General features: G+C 36.0%; 1 protein-coding gene across 5 annotated transcripts in view; it reads right to left on the bottom strand.

Annotated features, from left to right (window-relative positions):
* The window catches only part of XRCC4 (X-ray repair cross complementing 4), a 291,186-nt gene that overhangs the window by 133,643 nt on the left and 132,323 nt on the right, over positions 1-25,220 (bottom strand). The gene's annotated exons all lie outside the window — the stretch shown is intronic.

Here is a 25,220-nt window from a genome sequence, read left to right as displayed (position 1 = left end):
TTATGATGCTAACCTGCATTCAACATGTCTCCAAATGGAACTGGGTCCTGTTTCTGTGCACCATAGGAACTATAAATATTAGGTTGAAACACATGACAGTGCCAATATTTGGCCATTATTGACACACAGAGATTCTATATTGCAGATATAGGGATGGTAAGGATTATCACCTCTGATTACTTCTTAATTGAAAAAGGAGGCATTGCAATGTTTAAAATAAAAGGGAAAGCAGGATATCACTAAGGACCTTATGGAAGAAAATATTGCCAAAACTGGTGAAGCAAGTTTATACTTGAAATCAGTATCCAGTACACTCTACCTAAGTTTAGAACAGAATGGAATAATTCTTTTTTAGTGAATAAAATTTACCACCAAGGTTTACATGTTGCATGTAACTATCAGATGGTATTTTTGTTTAAGTGCAAATACAGAAACACAACAATCTTCAAAATAATGTTTTGAAACCTGGGTGCCCCTTGTAAATGAATACTCATTAATTAATGGCCAACTTTAAAATCTTAGGTGTGAACTCAAATTTTTCATGAACTGAGCAGTACTGAACTTATAATAGTAATTCTTGAAAACAGTCATTCTTTTTCAAGTGTTGGCTTAGAGATCTAAATCTACTTCATTAAAACCTTTACACAAGTGAGACCCTAGAAAGAAACTCTAGAGGCACAAGAATACATGGTTTTTGCTGCAAGTAATTCATAATCTAGATGCCTTATCTAAAAGTAGTATCACAATGTGAAAATTCAATTTGAAATCAAAGTTTAGTCTACCACATACATTCAAAATTCTGAACAAAGGAATTTACTTTATTGTAAAGATTGTTATGTTATTTATATTGTCACAGAATGAAAACTAAATAACATTTTAATAAATAAAGGAAATGCATAGTTTTAAAATATAGACACCTAGTTTCTTTCCTAAGACATTACTTGGTTAATCAACAATTTTCCAAGCATGATACTGGTACAGAAAATAGAACTTTTTCAGGGAATTACCCTTGGTTTTATCTTTTTCCAAGTCTAGCCAGAGGACACTCCTCTTCCCCTTCTTTGTTGATTAAAGAAAACCATTTTTGTTCATTCTTTACAGGTAAGCCCCAGAGAGGACACCTTCATTAGTCTAAGGAAGTCACTGAAGGTATGCTATTCTCCCTACAAGTGATGGCTTCAGGATCATCACAAGTGTAATAATTCTTTAGGAATCCCTGAGAAGAAATCTGTATAAACCTATGATAAATATGAGCTCGAAGAATGTCTGCAATGTTGCTTTTTTTTCTCATGAGATAAAAAGCCTGAGTAGAACAGAATAGAAAAAGAATCTGAGTGCATGATGACATTATAGAGATAATGAATTATCCAACTACGGAAATCCTTCATGTTCAAACTTGTTATGTGAGATAATAAAATCTTTATTATTACCTGTTGAGCCTTAGTTACTTGCAGCTGAAATAATACCAACTGGAGAACAAGCTAACAACTACCTTTAGACAATGATCTTGAAAATGGGTTTCATGAAACAGAGCATTAACCAGTAAAATTCATGTAGACAATTTCAGACAACTATTTCCTAATGATATCAACAGTGTATTATAGTCCTATTTAGCATATAACTATGACATGTTCAACACTAGTTTGGGCATTTTTGTATATGTCAAAATGTATAACCAATGCAGTAATGTACTTTCAAGGTATATTACATAATCATCTGTCAGTAAACAATATGGGGCATAGATATAAATTGTATTCATTAATTTAAGTAGTTTAAAAAATTACAGCATCCTATTACTTTCAAGACACTCAATGAACTGGGTGCAGTGAGAGAATACTACCTTTAAGTAGCTGACAAGGGAGTGGAGAGAAACATATTTACACATCAGATAAAAATACATCCCTAACTGACATACAATATAAAAGGGAAATGGGTAAAGAACAAAAACTAAGAATTTTAATAAATAAAGTACATCACCAGAAAATATTTAGGGTAAAGCACAGACAGCTAAAAGAGAATTGAAATTATGCAAAAGAACATGAGGAAAACTCTATCACAGGGAAAAGTCTAACATACATGTAATTAAATTCCCAGAAAATGAAAAGACAAGGGACAGGACAGAATCAATATTTGAAAAAGCAATGACTAATACTTTTCTAAAGCTGACAAAAGACACCAAGCCACTGTAGTGTCAGAAACATGGTGAACAGGAAACTACTGATTCAAATGCACCGAATAAACACCTATTTACAGATCAATCACCTCTGAGAGGAAGTCAGAGACCAACTGAAAGACTTTCAGCCTACTGAGCAACTGAGAAAACATCTACATTTAATGAATAGAAAAAGCTGAGACACATTCAGGCACAGATCCCGTCCCAGACAGTGTACCATAAAACTGGGAAAGAAATCCCCAACATCCAGCTTCTCCTCATAGAAAGGAGGGTCTGGATCCCACATAGAAGGCCCTAATCCTACATTTCCCCATAGTTTGACTTTAAATTCACCAACTATGTGAGCACTGGGGAGTAGACCTATGTATCCAGAAAGACACCTATACGTAACAGAAAAGGCTGTGGTTTTATCCGGGCACACAAGCACTTCCAGGGATTTCAAACCCCCTGGGGCAGTACAGAAAAAGGACTTAAAAAGAAATATATGATGCTCTCTTTCCACCCTCCCTCCAGCCCCAGAGGGGTTTATGAAACACAACTCCAGGGTCTACCTACTAACCTGGTTTCTGACTTAGTATCAGGGAATTAATGGGAAAGTCAATTAATAAACTGCTGCCAGCCTAGGAAGTGTCTGTACTCACAACAAGCACCACAGCTCTTACAACATCCACCTAAGGAACTGCATCCTAAATCTCCTAGCTCCAAAAGCAGAGGGAACTGGCACATATATCTCTCTAGACCATAGTAAAAAGAAGCATTTTTAAGTGGGCACACAAGCACCTCCAGAGACTTCATCCCCTGGAGTGGTGTAAAGAAGAGGCTTTAAAAAAATGCAGATACCTGTTATTCCCCGAAGAGGTTTAGGACACACATTAAAAGCCCCAGTTTTTAGAGCTATCTGCAGAAGGACTCCATCCTAAACCCACTAGCTCTGAGAACGGAAGGCATATGAGTCTCCCTTGACCAAAGAAAAAAGAGGTGATTTTTATCAGGCATTCAAAAATTTCCAGAGCCTAGACCCACTCAGAGCGGTGCAGAAAAGGGGCAGGAACATGCAGCTCTCACAATCTCTTAGCAGAGGCTTAGGACACACATCTCCAGTGACTAATTGTTAGCCTGGTTTCCAAAGAACTTGCACTGGGGAATTAACAGGGCAAACAATAGCAGCCCTTTGGAAGCTGAAACCAGAGTTCACTTCATGCATCATTCCTCCAGCTCACCCCAGAGATAAATCCAGGCCTATCTTTTTTTTTTTTTTTTTTTTTTTTTTTTTTTTTCCTGGAATAAATATGGCGATGCACCAATCTTCATAACCTCCGCGGCTCCTACCTAAGGGACTGTCTCCTTAACAACTTGGCCATGAAAGTCAAGGGGGCTTTGTGATCCTGAGTAACCAGAGAACACAGAAAACAAGCAGGTGGACATATAACAAGCCCACTTCCAGCAGCTATCCCTTTAGGATCAAAAGGTACAGCATGAACATGAGAATAGGCATTTTCCATAGTTCCCCTCCCTGTCTCAGTACAGAAAAAGTGAAAAATAAATGCCCACACGCAGCCGCATCATGAAGATAAAAGGAACTAGAAAATACATTCCACATCCCAACCATACCAGCTACATCTTAAGAGTCTGGCTTCTATCATATTGGTCTCCAGGTACTGACCAGACAAGGCACATAATAAGCTTCAGGGGCTCACCAAAAACAGCGATAACAGTCTGGACAAACACAAAGATTTGAGAGGAACTTTAAAATCTCTGGCCAAATGGGTTCATTAAAACATTCTCATCTATAAGACCAGTCTAACAAGAAGGAGAGAGGTAGTTATCTTATCAAATGTGCAGAAATCAACACAGATATTCAAGGAGAATGAAGAAACAAGGGAATATATTCCAAACAAATAAACAAGATAAATCTCCAGAAACTCACCTAAATAAAGTAGTGTTTTGTGATTTATCTGACAGAAATTCAAAATAATGGTTGAAAGATACTCATAGAAGTGGAAATAGTAATGCAAGAACAAGCTGAGAATTTCAATGAAGAGACAGAGAGTTGTTTTTTTTTTTTAAGTGCCAAATGGAAATCATACGTTTGAAGAGTGCTATATCTGAATTGAATAATTCCACAGAGGAATTCAACAATGAAGAGGTGATAAAAACTTTCTCAGACAAACCAAAGCTGAGAGAGTTTATCACCACGCATTACAAAAAAGGTTAAAGAAGTTCTTCAAGCTTAAGAAAGAGGACACTGGCCGGGCACGGTGGCTCACGCCTGTAATCCCAGCACTTTGGGAGGCCAAGGAGGATGGATCACGAGGTCAGGAGATCGAGACCATCCTGGCTAACACGGTGAAACCCAGTCTCTACTAAAAATACAAAAAAATTAGCCGGGTGTGGTGGCAGGCGCCTGTAGTCGCAGCTACTCGGGAAGCTGAGGCAAGAGAATGGCGTGAACCCGGGAGGCGGAGCTTGCAGTGAGCCAAGATCTTGCCACTGCACTCCAGCCTGGGTGACAGAGCCAGGCTCTGTCTCAAAACAAACAAACAAAGAGGACACTAGTAACTTAAAAACATTTAAAGTACAAAATTCACTGGTAAAATTAAGTACATTGTCAAATTCAAAACACTCTTAATGCTATAGTGCCGCTGGATAAATCAATTATATCTCCAATATAAAGGTCAATAGCCAAAACTACTAAAAACAACTAAAGCTACAATGATTTGCTAAGGGATGCATATTATAAAAACATATAAAGTGTGATATCAAAAACATAAAACATATAAAGAGGGAGAGCAACATAGTTTGTGTATGTGCTCAAAATTAAGCTGCTACCAGCTTAAAGTAAACTGTTAGAAGTATAAGATGTTTTATGAAAACCTTAGGGTAAGCACAAAACAAAAGGCTATAATAAATATACAAAAGAGAAACAGAAAAGAATAAAAGCACTTTACTATAGAAAACTATCAAAGCACAAAGGAAGAAGGGAACAAATTATCCACAAAAAAATAACAACTAGAAAATAATGAACAAAATTGCAGAAATAACTCCATACCTATCAATAATAATCTACAATGTAAATAGGCTAAATTCTCCAATTAAAACAATGGCTAAATGGATTAATAAAAACAAGACCCAAGTATATGCTAGCTACAATAGACTCACTTCATCTGTAAGGTCATACAGACCGAAAGAGGGTGGATGAAAAAAAACCCAAAAAACTTTCCATTCAAATGGTGACCAAAAACAGGAGCAAAGTAGCTACACTTATCAGATACAATAGACTTTATGTAAAACAAAACAAAACAAAACAAAAAAACTGCAAAAAGCAATGATGGAGGTAATTATATAATGATTAAGAAGTCAATTCAGCAAGAGGATGTAACAATTGTTATATCTGCACCCAACACCAGAGCACACAAATATATAGAGATTATTAATAGACTGGAAAGGAGATTGAATAGACTCCTTTGAATAGAAAGAAACAGAATTGTATCCTGAAAAGGATAGATGACAATATGATAATAATAGGGAACTTCAAAACTCCACTTTCAAAAATAGACCAAAAACCAAAACACAGTAACATCTGAGTTAAACTACATATTAGACCAAATGGACTTGACATTTATAGAACATTTCACCTAATAGCTGCAGAATATACATTCTTCTCATCAGAACATGGAATATTTTCCAGGATAGATGACATGTTAGACGACAAAACAACTCTCAATAAATTTTTCAAAAGTAAAATCATCAGCCAGGCACGGTGGCTCATACCTGTAATGCCAGCATTTTGGGAGGCCAAGGCAGGTAGATTGCTTGAACTTAGGAATTCGAGACCAGCCTAAGCAACATGGCAAAATCCCATCGCTACAAAAAATACAAAAAGTAGCCAGGTGTGGTGACACACACCTGTAGTCCCAGCTACTTGGAAAGCTGAGGTGGGAAGATCACTTGAGCCAGGGAAGTCGATGCTGCAGTAAGCCGTGATCACACCACTCCACTCAAGCCTGGGTGGTAAAGTGAGACTCTGTCTCAAAACAAAACAAAAAATACAAAAAACAAAAACAAGAAAAAGCAAACAAACACCTAAAATTGTATCAAATATATTTTCTGAGCATGATGAAATAAAATTAGAAATTAATAACAGGAAAAACTCTGTAAACTGTACAAATGCATGAAAATTAAACAACATGTTCCTGAATTTGGTCAATAAAGAAATTAAGAAGAAAATGAGGGTTCTCCAGGCTGATGAAAAAGAATTCCACATAAAAATACATATGAACAAAAAGGGATAATGCACAAGGTAAAAGGTAAAGATGTGGACAGATATACATAATACTGACTATCCAAACTACAATAACAATGTTTTATGAGGTCTAAAAATATAAGGCAAATTTAAATATGTGCTAACAATAATGCAATAATGCACCAAAGTGTTGTTTAAAAAAGTGTGAAAGTGAAAATTTGTGTTAGACTGTAATAAATTAAGAATATGTTGCCATCTGTAGAGTGACCACTAAAACAAAATCATAACAATCTACAAGAAATAATAAAGGAAGAAAGTTGGAATAATTAAAATAAAGAACAAATAGAATCTTTGTAGATCTAACCTAAAATATATAAATTATATAATCAACTTCATGAACTATAAATGGAATAAACACTCCAATCAAAAGACAAAGATTATCAGATTTAAAAAACAACTATATGATGTTGACACAAAGACTGATCTTAAATATACAAAAGATTGAAAGAATAATGGTAAAAAAAATTAAAAGATAAGCTATGTAAACACCAAAGAAAAGAAAGTTGGGATACTTATACTACTATCAGGCAAAGAAGATGTTAAGGAAAGAAGCATTACTAGAGATAATTAGAGATATTTCATAATTATAAAAAAGCCAATTCACCAATAAGATATAACAATTCTAAATTTATATCCACTAAATAAAATATTAATAGTATATGTCTACATTTAAAACTAAATCTATTATTTTAATGTCTAAACGGACATTTAATATTATTAATCAATATTAAATTTAGTATTTATTAAATAAATCCTTAATAACCTCTTTACACAAGCCCTTTAATCTAGGACTGAGCATAAATCACTGTTCTCCTGCTTTATTTGCTCTGCCATCAAATTGTAACAGAACCACCAAAAAAGCACCTTCTCTTCTTCCATTAAGATGAGAAAGAAATAATGTATTCCACCTCTTTTAAGGAGCTCGAAGTTATTTTATTAAAATGAAGGCATCGAATATAATTGATTTTAAAATACAAACTCACACTCAACTATAGGATTTTAATAAATTAGAGTGTTCTATTTCAATAAACATAAAGAACTTTAGGATAGGAGGGCTCTCACAGATGAGCTCTGTAATCAGACTGCTTGGGTTAGAACTCTAACTCTACAAATTACTAGCCAGCTCACCCTTAGGAGGTTCTCTAACCTTTCTGTGCATCAGTTCTTTCAGTTGTAATGGGTGATAATAATAGTATATACCTCATAGAATAGTTAAGTTAAATGAAATAGTGCTTAAATAATTTAGGTGCCTAAATTAATGAGTCTGTAGCAGTTGTCGTTAGTGATGCCATAATAAAAAATAATAGTAATTCAAAAAGTAGAAGTAGTAGTGAAGTAGTAGTAACAATAATTGTTAGTAGGAGAATTAGACGTACTACTAGTACAGCAGCAGTAGTCATTATCATCAGTATCATTATCTTCCTCCAAGGGTCACAAATACTTTTAGAAGTCATGCAAGTGATAGGAATAAACAATGTGAGCCAGATCTAAGATAAAAAGGAGGGTTGCAGATTACAGAAAATCAGGAAACTAATGCCCTGTTTAAATGCATTTGTATCAATTATTTAAAACACTGATGTCACCGAAGAAGAAAGAAAATATGTAGCTTAGTTCGCAGAAAGGATCAACAATTTACAATTTCTGATTTTGTCCAAATTATTCATTTAAATTAAAAGATAATATGGCTCGAAAAGCAATGTGACCAGCAGTACCCTGAGATCTTTTTTATTTTGTCACTCCCCAAATTATATCCTTTCTCTCTCTCCTCAAAAAATCCTGGGTGTTAACTAGGTTTACTATTTCTCAGCATTCCTGAGTTTTATCACAAGGCTTGAATTTGCCACTAAGGGTCTCAAATTAAGCTTTTCTTCTGGCCACCCTACTTGTAACTGTTGTTTCACTATACCACGCATTCAGGATCTGCTTAGCGAGCCTGCTGATATCCATCCTTCACACATCCCCAGGCCCTCAGAGTTAAGTCGTGGCAAGTATCATTATAGTGCTGATGGGCTGGCAACATTCCAGAACCTCATCATTGGTAACCTTGTCTATCCTTTTGATCTTAAATATGGCTTACAGGCGATGCTGATGAATTGGCTCAGGGGACCAGATGTGCTGTTTGTGGCAGAGATTCCTGTCACAATCCCAGAAAGACAACAATCCTACATATTGCATTATAGACATTTAACTGATTTAGAAATTGTTGCTGCATTCACATCATCTTTTGTCTGAACTCAGTCATGGTTTGCTGTTTAACAGGGGCAATGCACAAGTCTAGCTTCATGTTCCTGGGACAAACAAATAAATGATCCAGGCGTTCTTAAGTCAGTTTTACTACAAGTAATCAAAAAAACAGTACAATACCTTTTGTCTTTCTTAGGTAAAAATACTCAATTATACCCACAATTCTAGTCAGACATGGGTCCTTAGATCTCATGACCTAAAGACCCTCTTACATTAAGCACTACATAAAGACTTGGTAGTACAATTTGATTTCTTCTTCAAAGCAATATAAATCTATTCTAGAACCACAAAATCAGCATGAGAAAAAACTTGAGAACCTCAAGATGACTGTGTTGAATACATATATTTCATATAAAATTTTAAATTTCCTATTTAGCCACATTTAAAAAGGAAAAAGAAACAGAATATGTTCATAATATGTGTTTAACTAAATATACTCAAAATACAATTTCAACGTATAATATAAACATTTATTAATAAGACATACCACATTCCTTTTTTCATACTTAGTCCTACCAGGTTTTCGAAATCTAGTGTGTAGTATACATTTACAGCACATCTCAATTTGGACTAGCCACATTTCCATCTTCAATGGCCTCATGTAGCTAGTGGCAACCTTACTGAACACTGTAGCTCTAAGCAAACCTCCAATCTAATCCACAGATGGTGATTTAGCTATCTGTTTGAATGCTGTTACTTTCTGTTCTTCTTATCTCATCATCTCATCTATTGTAGACTTCAGTTCTCTTTTAACAAGTCTTACTCCATCCTTTCTAGTTTAAATATCAGTCTCTTAGATCAATGGTTTTGAATCATTTTTAGAATGTGGTCCCTTTTGAAAACAGCAACCCTGCCACCATCTTGATTTGGATCCTTGCTTCAGAAAAATATAGACCTATTTGCATTGTTATGGGTGGAAATCCCCCCAGCCCCCAATACACCCAAAAAAAGATATTTTGGAGTCTGAACTCCCAGGACCTAAGAATGCAACCTTATTTGGATATAGGGTATTTACAGAGGTAATAAAGTTAAAATGAGGTCATTAGGGTGGGCCCTAATCCAATATGACTGGTGCCCTTATAAAAAGGGTAATTTGAACAGAGATAGGCATAGAGGGAAGAAAATGTGATATAACAGGGAGAAGCTGGTCACTTATAAGCCAACGAGAGAGGCCTGGTTAATAAATCATTCCCTCAAAACCCTCAGAAGAAATTAACCCTGCCAACATCTTAATTTCAGGATCCTAGCCTCCAGAATGTGAGTAAACATATTTCTGTTGTTCAAGTCACTCAGTTTATGTACTTTGTTACCGCAGCAGCCCTAGCAAACTAACATATTCATATAGATATATACACAGATAAACATAGAACATTTTACACATAAATCCAGAGTTCAGAGATCCTTTCACTAAACACTTCTTAAAAACCGCAAGTTAAGAACTCAACTTGAGGCAAAATAAACCAAATTAAGTAGCATTTGTGTATTGTTTCTGTCATCTATTAACATTAGTTATGCCAACGGACATTTGTGGTAAGATAAGTAAATTCTCAGAGTAGTCTGAGATCTGAGAACGTTTTTACCATTTACAACAATGGTTAAAGCACACACACACACACACACACACAAAATTTTGTAACCATTTTCAGAATTCTTCCAAGTCTTTGCATGTTTGAGGTTTAATATTATTCTTATGATTTTATGCTACATTTTAAAATTGTATCCTCAAATATACGATCCTCTCCTCATATTTAGTACATGTCCTCTTAAAACAGACATACAAACACTGTCCTAGGAAATACTTGTTTTCTTTAGATACCTTCCCTTTTCCACCTCATTCATATGAAAGTCGAAACCATCTAATGCAGGATTTCTCACATGGGTTGCAGGGAACACTAATATCCACTGAAAAAAGTTCATAAAGTTTTATGAGTTTGAGAAATGTTGAAGAGCATGTACTACCTCTATCACCATGCACATTAGCAAATTAAAGAGTCTGAGAAGCTCAAGAAACTAAATGTTTAAGTTAAATAAGTGACCACATAATTTTTCCCATATACATATTGCCCATTGAAACAGCCTATAGATGACACAAGTTAATGTCAAATTGCTATACTTTATACAATCCTGGTCACAGATACTTGGAGCAAAACAGTAAAAATGCAACCAAGTAGCAGGCTGACTAGCAGTCTTGTGGGTGGCAGAGCAAGAGTTATACCTACAAGATGTTCTATTCTCATTGAAGAGACCCTTAAGCCACTTCCCTTGGGATTTGAATGTAAGAATTAGAGAGAAAGGGCAGGAGGGAAGGCAGACACCAACAAAAATACACTGAGAGAGAAGGCATTCATGGAAGTTGAGTATAATAAAAACTTCAGGTAAGAGTTACACAGGCTACAGAATTCTGCTGCCATCTGCTTCCTTGTGCTGAGGGTCAGCTCTTCTTCATGCTTTAATAGCTCCAGTGATTTATGAAAATAATTAGAGATTTATCAAAGCAATAATAGAAAATAATACTAATAAGAATAGAAAAACAAGGAGTACACTTGGATTTCATTACCCTCAGGATTAATTTACTCTTGAATGAAACTTGCACTTTTGAACTTTGGCTTTCTTGACCTAGGATGTCCAAGAACTTTTCTCAACAGCCCAAATTATCGCAATTGGTTTGTGTGTGTGTGTGTGTGTGTATGTGAGACGGAGTCTCGCTCCATGTAGCCCCGGCTAGAGTGCAGTGGAGTGATCTTGGCTCACTGCAACCTCTGCCTCCCAGGTTTGAGCAATTCTCCTGACTCAGCTTCCCAATTAGCTGGGACTACAAGCATATGCCGCCATGCCTGGCTAATTTTTTGCGTGTTTTTAGTAGAGACGGGGTTTCACTATGTTGGCCAGGCTGGTCTCGAACTCCTGGCCTCAGGTGATCCGCCCTCCTCGTTCTCCCAACGTACTGGAATTCCAAGCATAAGCTACCGCGCCCGACCTCACAACTGGTTTTTGGTGTGTGTGTGTGTGTGTTGTGAAATATCTCAAGATGATCAAATGCTTATTTCTTTTTTTTAGAAAGAAACTCTTAGAAAGTTTTTATTAATGAACAATTGATGTACCATAAAATTCACCCAGTATAAATGTACAATTCAATGGTTTTAGCAAATTTATACTTGTACAATGATCATCTCAGTCAGTTTTAGGACAGCTTCATCATGTCCAAAAATTCTCTTGGGCTCATTTGAATTAATCACCATTTCCACTCCAACCTTTAGCAAACATTGAATCTATTTTCAGTATCTATATATGTTCCCTTTTTCTTGATATTACATATAAATGGGATCATACAATAAACAATCTTTTGCATCTGGTTTCCTCTGCTTTAGCATAATTTTCTGAGGCTCATCCACAGTAAGTATATATCAGTAGTTTACTCCTTTATATTGTCAAATAATACTTTATTGTATGGATAGACCACATTTTATTTAACGTTTCACCAGAAGATGAACATTTAGAATTTTCCAGTTTGGGGTTATTACTAATGCTCTGATGAACATTCAAATATGTCTTTATGAAGATGTATGTTCTCATTTCTCTTCAGTAAATACTTAGAATAGTTAGATTATAGGGTAAGTATGTATTTTACTTTTTGAGGAACGGCCAGTTTTCTAAAGTCGTTGTAACATTTTACATTCCCAGCAGAAATGTATGAGGATTCAAGTTTTGCCACATCCTTTCCTACACGTTATTTTCTAATTTTAGATTATATGCATTCAGGTTGGTGTGTAGTGGTATCCGATTTTAACTGTAATTTGCATTATCTAATGATCAAATGATGTTAAGCATCTGTTCATGTGATTATTAACCATTCTTATGTCTTCTTCAATGAAATGCCTATTCAAGTCTTTGGCCAACTGTTTGACCCAGTTGTTTATATTCTTATTATTAAGCTGTAAATATTCTTTATATATTCTAGAAACAAATCCCTTATCAGACATATGATTTGCAAATATTTTCTCCCAATTCATGGCATGTGTTTTCATGTTCTTAATGATGCCTTTTTGAAGTGCAGAATTTTTTTATTTTGATGAAATCCAATTTATCAATTTTTTCATTTATGTATTCTGCTTTTGATATTATAGCTGAGAACTCTTTGCCTAAAACTAAGTTCACAGAGATTTTGTGTTTTCTTTCATAGGTTTAGCTATTATATGTAGGCCTATCATCCATTTTGAGTTAATTTTTGTGTTTCATGTGAGATAAACACCTATGTAATTTTTTTTTTCAAGTTGATACCCAATTGTCCAAACACTGTTTGTGTAAAAGACTATCCTTTCCCCATTAAATTGTCTTCGCAGCTGTGCTGAGGACCAATTGACCATAAACATGAAGGCTTACTTCTACAGTCTCAATTCTAGATTCTCATTTTATCAGTGAGACTATGTCTGACATTGAGAGATAACGTGCTAGCAGCCCTCACTCTCCACATCTCCTCAGCCTTGGTATCCACTCTGGTGGCGCTTGAGGAGTCCTTCAGCCCACCACTGCATTGTGGGAGCCCCTCTCTGGGCCGGCCAAGGCCGGAGCTGGCTCCCTCCGCTTGAGGGGAGGTGTGCCGGAAGAGGCGCAGGCGGGAAACGGTGCTGTGTGCGGCACTCACAGACCAGCGCCAGTTTCTGCGGGTGTGGGCGCGGGTGCAGGTGCAGGGGCAGGGGTCCCCACACTCGGAGTGGCCGGCCAGCGCTGCCGGCTCAGGGCAGCGAGGGGCTAAGCACCCAGGCCAGCAGCTGCAGAGGTTGCTCTGGGTCCCCCAGCAGTGCCGGCCTGACAGCAATGGTGGGCAACTCCGCCTGCAGCCCCGGTGAGGAATCCACTGGGTGAGGCCAGCTGGGCTCCTGAGTCTGGTGGGGACTTGGGGAACTTTTATGTCTAGCTAAGGGATCTAAACGCACTGATCAGCACTCTGTGTCTAGCTCAGGGTTTGTAAATACACTAATCAGTACTCTGTGTCTAGCTCAAGGTTTGCAAATACACCAATTGGTACTCTGTATCTAGCTAACCTAGTGGGGACTTGGAGAACTTTTCTGTCTAGCATTCTGTGTCTAGCTCAAGGATTGTAAACACACCAATCAGCACTCTGTGTCTAGCTCAGGGTTTGTAAATACACCAACCAGTACTCTGTGTTTAGTTCAAGGTTTGTCAATACACCAACTGGTACTCTGTATCTAGCTAACCTAGTGGGCAGTTGGAGAACTTTTATGTCTAGCTAGAGGATTATAAATGCACCAGTCAGCACTCTGTCAAAATGGACCAATCAACTCTCTGTAAAATAGACCAATCAGCTCTCTGTAAAATGGACCAATTAGCAGGATTTGGGTGGGGTCAGATAACGGAATAAAAGCAGGTTGCCTGAGCCAGCAGTGACAACCCACTGGGGTCCCCTTCCACACTGTAGAAGCTTTGTTCTTTTGCTCTTTGCAATAAATCTTGCTGCTGCTCACTCTTTACCTCCACGTTGCCTTTATGAGCTGTAACACTCACCACGAAGGTCTGCAACTTCATTCCTGACAGCGAGACCATGAACCCACCACAAGGAAGAAGCTCCAGACACATCTGAAAGTCTGAAGGAACAAACTCCAGACACACCATCTTTAAGAACTGTAACACTCATCGCGAGGGTCCGCGGCTTCATTCTTGAAGTCAGTGAGACCAAGAACCCACCAATTCCGGACACAATATAATGACTATCTTTATAATAATATTATTACATCATCTTGGTTATTATATCTTTGTAGTAGCTTTTGAACTCAGAAAGAGTTCTCCAATTGTTTCTTGTTTTCCAAGATTGTTTTGTCTACTCTTGCTCGCTTGAAATTCTACATAAATTTTAGGATTATTCTGTCAATTTTTGCTAAAAAACCAGCTGGGATTTTGATAGGCATTTCATTGAATCTATGTACCAATTTGAAAGTATTTATCTTAACAATATTGATTTTTTTTTGAGACAGTGTCTCGCTCTGTCACCCAGGCTAGAGTGCAGTGGTGTGATCTTGGCTCACCATAACCTCTGCCTCCCAGGCTCAAGCAACCCTCCTGTCTCAGTCTCCCAAGTAGCTGGGACTACAGGCATGCTCCACTATGCCTGGCTAACGTTTTTGTATTTTTTGTAGAGATGGAGTTTTGCCATGTTGCCCAGGTTGGTCTCAAACTGCTGAGCTCAAATGATCTGCCCGCATCAGCTTCCCAGAGTGCTAGGATTACAGGCGTAGGCCATTGCACCCAGCCAACAATATTAAATTTCTAATCTCTAAGTACAAGATGTTTTCCCATTTATTTAAGTCTTCTTTAATTTCTCTCAACAATGTTGCATAGTTCTCAGTGTAGGAGTCTTGAATTTCTTTGGTTAGACTTATTTCTAGGTATTTTTTGGTGCTATTGTGAAGGCAATTCTTTTCATTAATTTCTTTCTTCTTTATTATTATTATTATTGTTATTATTAATGTTATTATTTTTGAGAAGGAATCTTGCTCTGTTGCCCAAGCTGGAGTGCAGTGGCGCGATCTCGGCTCACTGCAAGCTCTGCCTCCCAGGTTCATGCCATTCTTCTGCCTCAGCCTCCAGAATAGCTGGGACTACAGGCACCCGCCACCATGCCAGGATAATTTTTTATATTTTTTGTTTAGTAGACATGGGGTTTCATCGTGTTAGCCAGAATGTTCTCAATCTCCTGACCTCGTGATCTGCCCACCTCGGCCTCCCAAAGTGCTGGGATTACAGGGGTAAGCCACCGCGCCCGGCCAATTCTTTAATTTGTAAAGATGGGTGTCTCGACTATGTTGCCCAGGCTAGCCTCAAACTCCTTGGCATCCTGAGTTTCTAGGATTACAGGAATACACCACCATGGCCAGGAGCAGTTTTCTTAATTTCATTTTTGCTTATTCATTGCAAGTATATAGAAATACAATTGGTTACTGTATATTGACCTTGTACACTATAACCTTACTGGCGTCAGTTTATTAGCTCTAAGAGTTTTTTCGTGAATTCCTTAGGGTTCCTATACACCAGATCATATCATCTGCAAAAAGGGACAGTTTTACTTCTTTTCCAATCTGAATACCTTTTATCTTATTTTCTTGCCTAATGACCCTGCCTAGAATTTCTAGTTGAATGGAAGTGATGGGAGCAGACAACCTTGTGTTTTTCCTATACTGAGGGGCAAACATTCAGTATTTCACCACTAAGTATGTGGCAGCTGTGGTCTTTTGCCTAGATGCCTTTATTAGGGTGAGGAAGTTCCCTTATATTCCTGGTTTGTTGAGAGTGTTTGTTATTAACATGTGTTGGATTTTGTCACGTACCTTTTCAGCATCTATTGAGATGATCATGTGGTTTTGTGCTTTATTAATATTGTGAAATAATTTAACTGATTTTCAGATGCAAAACCATCTTTACATAAGAGGAATGAATCTCAGTTGGTCATATTGTATAATACTTTCTGTATGGAGCTGGCTGCTTTTTGCTAGTGTTTTGTTTCAAATGTTTACATCTATGTTCATGATGGATATTTGTCTATAGTTTTATTTTCTTGCAATGTCTTGTCTGGCTTTGATATGATGATAATATCAGCCTCACAAAACGAGTTGGGAAGTGTTCACTCCTCCTCTATTTTCTGAAAGAGTTTACAAGGAACTGGTATAATTTCATTAAATTTTCAATAGAAAACACCAGTGAAGTCATCTTGGCCCAGGGTTTTCTTTGTGGAAATATTTTAAATTGCTAATTCAATATATTTACTTACTAATCTATTTCATATTAATATTATCTTTACATGTGGCAAATATAGAAATTTTGCTCTCATATAGCTATATTAACCAATTTGTCATATTATTGTCATGTATATTGTATCTACCTATATTATAAACCCAATGTCAGTGTTGTAATTATTCCTTTGTTCAATCTGGTATAAAAGACAATAATAAAAAAGAAAATGTGTATTTATATTTTATATTAATCCAAATATTTTATGTTTTTTGTTATTTTTATTTCTTCCTGTAGATTCATGTTACCATTTCATGTTGTTTCCTTTCACCCTGAAGATTTCTCTTAGTATGTGTCATAAAATAGGTCTGTTACCAATGAATCTGTTAATTAATAACTGTCTTTATTTTGAAAGATACTTTGCTGGATATAAAATTATTGATTTCTTTTTTTGTTCCTTCAGAATTTTGTAAATGCCATATCACTGCCTTCTGGCCTTCACTGCTTCAGATAGTAAGTCTGTTGTTGTTATATAGATGCTGTCCTATATGTTTCTTCCTCTCTGGCTTTCAAATGTTTTCTGTGTAGATGTGTTTCAATGTATCTTTTAGTATTATTTATTTATTTATTTGTTTATTTTGAGATGGAGTCTCACTCTGTCACTCAGGTTGGAGCGCAGTGGCATGATCTCGACTCACTGCAACCTCCACCTCTCTGGTTCAAGAGATTCTCCTGCCTCAGCCTTCCAACTAGCTTGGATTACAGGCACGTGCCACCATGCCCAGCTAATTTTTGAATTTTTATAAAGATGGGGTTTCACCATATTGGCCAGGCCAGTCTGGAACTCCTGACCTTGGGCGTTCTGCCTGCCTCAGCCTCCCAAAGTGCTGGGATTACAGGCGTGAGCCACCATGCCCAGACTATCTTTTGGTGTTTATCCCACTCAAAGTTTACTGAGTTGCTTGGATGCTTAGATTAACGGTTTTCATAAAATTTTAGAAAGCTTTGGCTCTCATTTTCTCAAGTATTTTTTTCTACCTTTCTCTCTCTTCTGTCCTGGAATTTACATTACACATATGTTGGCACATGTGATGTCCCAAATGTCTCTGAGGATCTGCTCATTTCTCTTCCATCTTCTTTGCTCTTCGTTCCTAAAATTATTCACTCTATTGATCTGTATTCAAGTTCACTGATGTTTTTTATTCTGACAATTTGAATCTGGTGTTCAGCTGCTATAGTAACTTTCTCATTTCAGTTATTATACTCTTCAAATTCAGAATTTTCATATTGTTTATTTCAAATAATTTCTGTCTCCTTACTGAGAATCTTTACTTGTTGATACATTTATATCATACTCTCCTTTAAGGCTTTAAACATGTTTTCCTTAAGTTTAGTATACAAATGTGTGTGTGTATACATATGTATATATGTGTATATATACATATACACATAAACATACATATGTGTGTATGTGTGTATATATAGATACAGATATAGATATAAACTGTGCTTTGAAGTCTGTCTACCAAATTCAACATCTTTTTTCCCCCAAGTATGGACCACACTTTCCTGTTTCTCTATATGGCCAATTTGTTGAAAACTAAACAATTATTTTAAATAATATATTGCAATAACTCTGGGTTTCGATTATTTTCTTTCTGAAGTTTGCTACTGTTGCTTTTTGTTTATTTGTTTATTAACTTACCTGTGGTAAATGTATGAAATCTGTTTCTCTTGTGATGAGTGATAACTGATGTTTCTGCATAGTTTATTTTATTCTTGATTTTTAAATTTTAAGCCTAGCTCCAAAAGGGTTACTCTGTGTCTAGACAGTTTTGAGGTCAGCCAGTAATGGATAGAAATAGTACACAAACACCTCAAGCTAATAGGTTTCTTTTCTTTTGTTGGGGGGCGTGGTGGCGGGTAGAGGAGTATGTTCAAAGTCCAGCCTCTCTTTTTCTTTCTTTTTTTTTTGAGATGGGTACCGCTCCGTCGCCCAGGCTGGAGTGCAGTGGCGCGATCTCGGCTCACTGCAAGCTCCACCTCCCGGGTTCACGCCATTCTCCTGCCTCAGCTTCCCAAGTAGCTGGGACTACAGGCGCCCGCCACCATGCCCGGTTGATTTTTTGTATTTTTAGTAGAGACGGGGTTTCACCATGTTAGCCAGGATGGTCTCAATCTCCTGACCTCGTGATCCGCCCACTTCGGCCTCCCACAGTGCTGGGATTACAGGCATGAGAGCCCGTGCCTGGCCCGGCCTCTCTTTTTCTATTCTCCTATGAAGATATGTATTATCTCTAGGTTAGGCCAGAACTGTAAAAATAGCTTGGGCCCTCTCTTCAGTCTCCACTGCAAAAGTGTATGAACACTTTCAGCTAGGAATATGTTTGCCCCAATCACGAGCACAACCAGTTTAGTAGATCCATTGGCCCAACACACCTACCCACTGCCACCAAGATCATTACTTCTACTGACAGTGCTGCTGGTTGTATCACCCTCTGCTGCAAATTGAGTGAGCCCTCTTTAGCTCAGGTACAGCAGTTGCCAGTCCTCATGGCCAGCCAGATGCTGGCACAACTTTCATACTGACCAAGCTCATGAATGTGGGCAGACAGTGATAGACGCAGTCTCAGGCAAGCAAGAAATCCACAGACTCCCAGTTCTTCCCCAAACTTCAGCAGTTTTTCAAGAATAAACAATTCTTATAACGCTGTTTGCCTTTGGCCATGTTTGGAAGTACTTATTTGCTTATTTTTGGGTCAATTTTAGGTTCATAATTGATTTGGGGGTAAAGGATTTGCCAGTTTCGTCACTCATCCATAGCCAGAGACAAATAACATTGAAATAATTTTTGTCTCCCCCCAAACATATAAAGATGTAGAAATACTTGCCTAGGAGTTCTTATCAAATCTATATTTTAATACTAGGAAATGAGAAACCATCATAGATTTGCTAACAACCTTTGAGACATTTGAGAGTTCTCAGGTAAATAAATAGTAAGTCAAAATCTGAAGAAATTAATATACACAGGGATGACTTCAAAAGAAATATATGCATTCTGTTATTTTCTCCACAAGCTACCTACCATGAAGACTTACTTGTTCAGTCTGATGATGCTGACTATCTTTCTTGAGAATGTATGTACAAACAGGATCTTTTTTTCTACATAGGAGATAACAGTGTTCTCATTCTCTTGTATCAGTGGCAATTTCCTCATTGTTAGAAAATTTGCAAGGGTTTTTATAATATTTCAAGAGTAGATGTGCTGATGTGGTTAATTATTTTACAAAGCAAATACTTTTTCATTATTTTCCCCTGTGTAACCAAAAGTAATGTACTCAATCTTTCTAGGCCTCTGTTCCCTCACTGGAAAAACAATGAGCTTAAATAATGGGATCTAGAACTATACAGTCTAGATTTCCAAAGCATATAATGTTATTCCTAGCAACAATGGTTATGTATAAAAGCCCATTATTGCTAGGAAATACACTTAACTTGCTTTTCCAGTTTGGTGGTAGGTTTAAATAAATCAAGCTTTTAATTTAAAACTTATAAATAAATGTGTCTATGATAAACAAGCTGGGTAAGACTAAGAGCATAATCTGTTATTCTAAAGCTGAGTTTCTGAGTAATCTCTTTGGCAGTACATGTTGTTATCCCCTCTGTGAGTAGACATTCACTGTTTGAAGCAACAAGCCCTTTGATACTTAAAAATATTGGATTCTGTTCTATTTTTAAAAGCTACTATATCAGTATTCATCAACTGTTGGACATAGCCATTCATTTATTTTCAAAAAGGCTATTCTATAATCACACTTCCTTTCAGGAAGCCTACCAACTAAGTGAAAGCCTAAATTACTGATAGCAGTTATACAGGGACCTTCCTGTTGGTTAGGAAGCAGGATTAATTAAACTAATGTGCTAAATCGTGGGCTAGTAATTATGCAGAAAAGTGGGAGGAAAGTTTATTATATTTGTTTTTAATGGTTGTGCACCTATAATATGCAGCTGAAAAGAGTAAAACATTCTAGAAAAGTAGATTTCTTATTTCTATTTTATTAAGGCTGACTTAATTATTCTATTATTGTAATAAATATTATCAATTCTATTAATAGAAATAACTATAATTTTGAAATAGTGATTATATATTATAATAATTAATGAGGAATTAAAATAATTAGCCTTACGATAGTTAACTAATTAGGAGCCAATTAAGCATAGCTTTTCAAAATGTTTCACAAGAAAAATCCTATCTCTATAAAATAAATTCAAATTTTCCACTAAATATTTACATGCTTTTTGAATTATGTTAAGACTAAGAAATGTTTCATAATGGCTAAAATTCTTAGAATATTCATATATATTTTAAAATTGTTTTCATATACAATTCTGTATTAGAGCATGAAAAAGGTTGTGAAGCAGTATTTTAAAACTGCACAATGATAAGCTGTTCTTAGATTATACCTGATATTGTTGGGGCAAATAAAAGGCCAATTGCATGTAGTGTTGTTGCAGGTTTTGGCTCTAAGGCTATACATAATGGTGCTTCTATCTCTACATATTTTGGTGAGGTTCTGCTATTTAGCGGACATAGTTTAACAACATTTCTCCTCAGATAGGGACATCATGTTTTTCCTTGATTTAGACAGAAAGAAAAAGAGAGTTTCTTATAGGGAAGACTGTTTCACAGTACCTATAATAGCCCAATAGGTTTCTATTAAATTCATACACACACACACACACACACACACACAAACACACACAGACACTCACTTTGGAGGCAGAGGGAGCCCAGACTAAGCAGGAAATCCTTAAAGCCACAAGTACTTAATACCAACTTAATAGGGGTGAAAGTGATCCCCAGTCCAAAGCTTGAGCTATAAATAGAGACTACAGCAACTATTTTATTTATCACAATCTTAATATAAAACAAAGTGAAATCCAGGGCCTTAGTGTGCAGCCATAGCTTAAGAAACATAGTCAGTAATACATTCACTATCTATCTGGAAATTCTAAAATCCAAGACATAATAAAAGTAAATCTTGCTATGGAAAAATATAAAATGTAGTGTAGGGTGATATTGACTGTGATACTCACGTTTCAGAATACTTTGGGGATTTCCTTTTAGCCAAGAAAACGAGTATTTTAGAGGTTTTTCATGCTATATCGTACAGGACATATGAGCATGATGTGGTTTATTAGACTGATCTACATTATCATTAGTGATTTCCTCAATAATCCTAGTGGCAGTGGGAAAAATATGAAACTTTAAAGGAAAAAAAAAGCAATAAAATTGATTGCATATTCATAAAAATGTAACTTAATTTCCTTCAAATTGTATTACCCCTACTCTACTTCTGTATATATGCATAAAAGTAAGCAGACCTTTCCCTAGAGTGAATATGGTAAATATGAATTTACCATTTCATATTTGTGAATGAATTATCATGCCATCTTTGTGAATTTTCCTACATTTGATTATTAAAGAACAATTTCATTTAAGCAGGACAGTAAGGTAAAACAAGTATAACTACCAAATGAAAAGAAATTTCATTTCCATGTACAAAAGTATGATTGTATGTCTATTGTGTAATCCAATTCAAATTTACCGTACTCAGATTCGGATTATCATATTCATCTTCATATCACTAAATGATCCTGATCTCACTAAGCCTCTATTTTATCATCAAGAAATTGGGTAATAAGTGAACTCAAGAGGAAATTTGGGCATTTTAATAATTAACGATAAAAATCCATTTACTGTAACAAAATAACTACCAAATTATATATTCAGCTACTTAAAGACAGCTTTCTGAAAGTCTGAATAAATGTATTAATCCCCATCAGATTCTCTTTCTTGTTTTTATTGTAGGAAAAGCATACAGGAAACTGCAATATCTAAAATAAATTCACAAATTTATTTGTATTCAAAGAGCAAGTAATTTATTATCAAGATGGTAGAATAAGATAAGGAAGAAATTCTCACTGTTCTGCCTCAAAAACAGTAATACTACATAGAGTACCAAAAAGAGAAAGCTGTGTTCAACAGAGTTATCTCCCATGGACTAAAAACATATTTTGTCTCTGTAGAAGAATTAATTGTGGAAACTGGTAAATTATAGGGTGGCCCATTTTGTTGTTTAACATCTATAATTTTCTTTCTGAGATCTATGAAATCTAGTTCTTAGTTCAGCAACAAGCATTTGAGATCTGAGATTTATTTTTCTATTTTAGTAAGCATCTGTTTCCTAAATATTTCTTTTTGAAGCAGAAGAAAAAGGTAAAGTTCTATTAAAAATGCTATTAATTCTTGACATCAAAAACTTACCAAAAGCAAGTTAAATGCAAAAAAAAAAGAAAAAAGGAAACAGAGACCTATAGATCATAGGTGTAGTGAACTAGATGTGGGCTAAAGAAATAAAGACAATATAGAAAAATATTGTAAAATATAGAAAAATATAGAAAAAATATAGAAAAATATAGAAAAAACAGAAATATAGAAAATATAGGAAAAAATAAACTAAACATTTCTAAAGAGAAGGGATAATTTTGCCAAATTGAAAATAGTACAATTATAGCTTAAAGTTTTACTTAAAATAGACTGAATACATAAAAGTCCTCTTTCTCATGTAGTCATATTTAACCATGTATTTTCTCATCAATAATCTTCAGCTACTTCAAATGTTGGTAAGATACTCTGACTAAGAAAGAAGAGCAAAGGTCATTGTATTTAATAAAAAATCTGAAAGTTTAAACTGGAAAGAGTTCAAATTATCTTTGTGAGTTTTTCTATATTTGATTCTTAAATAATAATTTCATTTTAAATGGGACACTAGGGTAAAACAAGCACAGCTACCAAATGAAAAGAAATTTCATTCCCACGTGCAAACGTATGATTGTGTGTGTATTGTGTAATCCAAATCTGATTAGAATCAGATGATTCAACCAATTTAATCAATGTTAATAAGTTTCTGTGACTGCAATTAGATACTTTCCTGTGTCTTTGTCTATTTATTCTACCTTTTCTCCTGTCATTCAGGGGAGTGACTACGCTCCTGGCTAAACTAATCTACTACTTGTCCCTTGGATCCCATCCACCTATAATTTCAGAGACAGATTTCTAGTAGTTTTTCCTCTGTCTACTGCCTTGATGGTTTTACCTGCTCTCTTTAGTTACTCTCATCAGTATACAAACATTTTCTTTCTTTTATTTAAAAACAACAAACAAAAATACTTTTCTTTATCCTACTTCCCCCTCCAGCTGCTGCCCCATGTCTTTCCCATTTTTTACAGTGAAATTTGTTGAAAGTGTTGCCTGTCTCATCTCCAGTTCTCTCCTCCCATTCCCTTTGAAACTCCTATTCTCTCCTATCTCCTTCCTTCACCAACCAAGTGAATATGTTCTATTAAGATCCTTAATAACATTTGTATTGCTAAATCCATCAATCAGCAGGATACCACATTTATATTTTTGCCTCTTACCTCCTGGATGCTCCCTCTCAGTCTTACTTGCTCAGTCAAAACCCCTTCTTCAGCAAAACCTGCTGCCTCTAAGCATACCTAGAATCTGCTCCTTGCTCATCACCTCTCCATCACTCTGGTCTAAGCCAGTCTCATCTTTCACCCAACTGTTGTACTAGCTTCCCATCTGTTATATCTTCTTCTGCACTTGTCATCCTATAGTCTATTCTTAATACAACACACGGACTAATCCTGTTGAAATTTGAGTCAGATTATGTCACTTGACTGTTTAAAATCCTTCAGTAGTTTCCAAGTTAATTCAAAGTAACAAGAGAAGTTCTAATGGTAGCCTACCTCACCCTACACATGATGAGGTCCTATCATCTCTCTCATCTCATTTCCTAATTCTCCCAGTCTTCATCTTTCTACTTTATCCAGATTACACTCTGTACTATTGCTTAAACGCATCGGGAACTTTGTACTTACTGTTTTTTTGTTTTTGTTTTCTGTTTGGCATGCTCTTCCCCAAGATAGCCAAGTCACTTTCACCTTCTCACTGAGGCCTTTTCTGATAGCCTGGCTAAAATCACAACGCTCATCCTTATTCTCACCCTGACCTTTCTATCGGCCTTCTCTGGTTTATTTTTCTCTTTAGCACTTATCGACCTAACATATTTTACATTTGTTCATCTTATATATTTTCCTGATTACAATTTAAACTCCACAACGGCACAGATTTTTTTGTTTTGTTGTCTAATGCATAGCAAAGTTTCTGGTACATAATAGGACCTCAAAAATATTTTCTAAATAAATAAATCAAACATTTATTTTTATAGTATTGGCTTTAGGTCAAAATTAAGCATAAAATGAGTTCAGAGGCTCCTGTTTCCACTGCCACTAAGAAATCTATAAAATATTTAAAAAAAAAACTCATGGGTTTAAACGCTTGCTGGAAACTTGATCCAAAGGACTAAGTCATAGGTACTTCAAACTAAACTGCCATTTTTCCCCTTCTCTTTTCCTCTACCACATCTCACTTGTTGTAATCCTTTTTTCTGAAGAGTGAAAGAAGGCCTCAGCTTTCGTATAATTTAGAGCATTCTTGATTACTTTGTTCCAGTGGCCTATCGATGGCTTTAGCTAAATAAAATCTCGAATCTTAAAGGCAACCAGCTTTAAGCTGAAGATATTTAGCATAAAGGTGTATCTTCCTCATTGCTTATGCTTTTCCTGGTTATATTTAACCAGGAATAGTATACCTTGGAGTATATGTGTATTAATGCTGGCTCACATTGCTGT

The sequence above is a fragment of the Macaca mulatta genome, chromosome 6 (genome assembly GCF_049350105.2).
Source record: "Macaca mulatta isolate MMU2019108-1 chromosome 6, T2T-MMU8v2.0, whole genome shotgun sequence".
NCBI lineage: Eukaryota > Metazoa > Chordata > Mammalia > Primates > Cercopithecidae > Macaca > Macaca mulatta.
The sequence above is the reverse complement of the archived record's forward strand: the minus strand, read 5'-3'. Positions and strand labels throughout refer to the sequence as shown.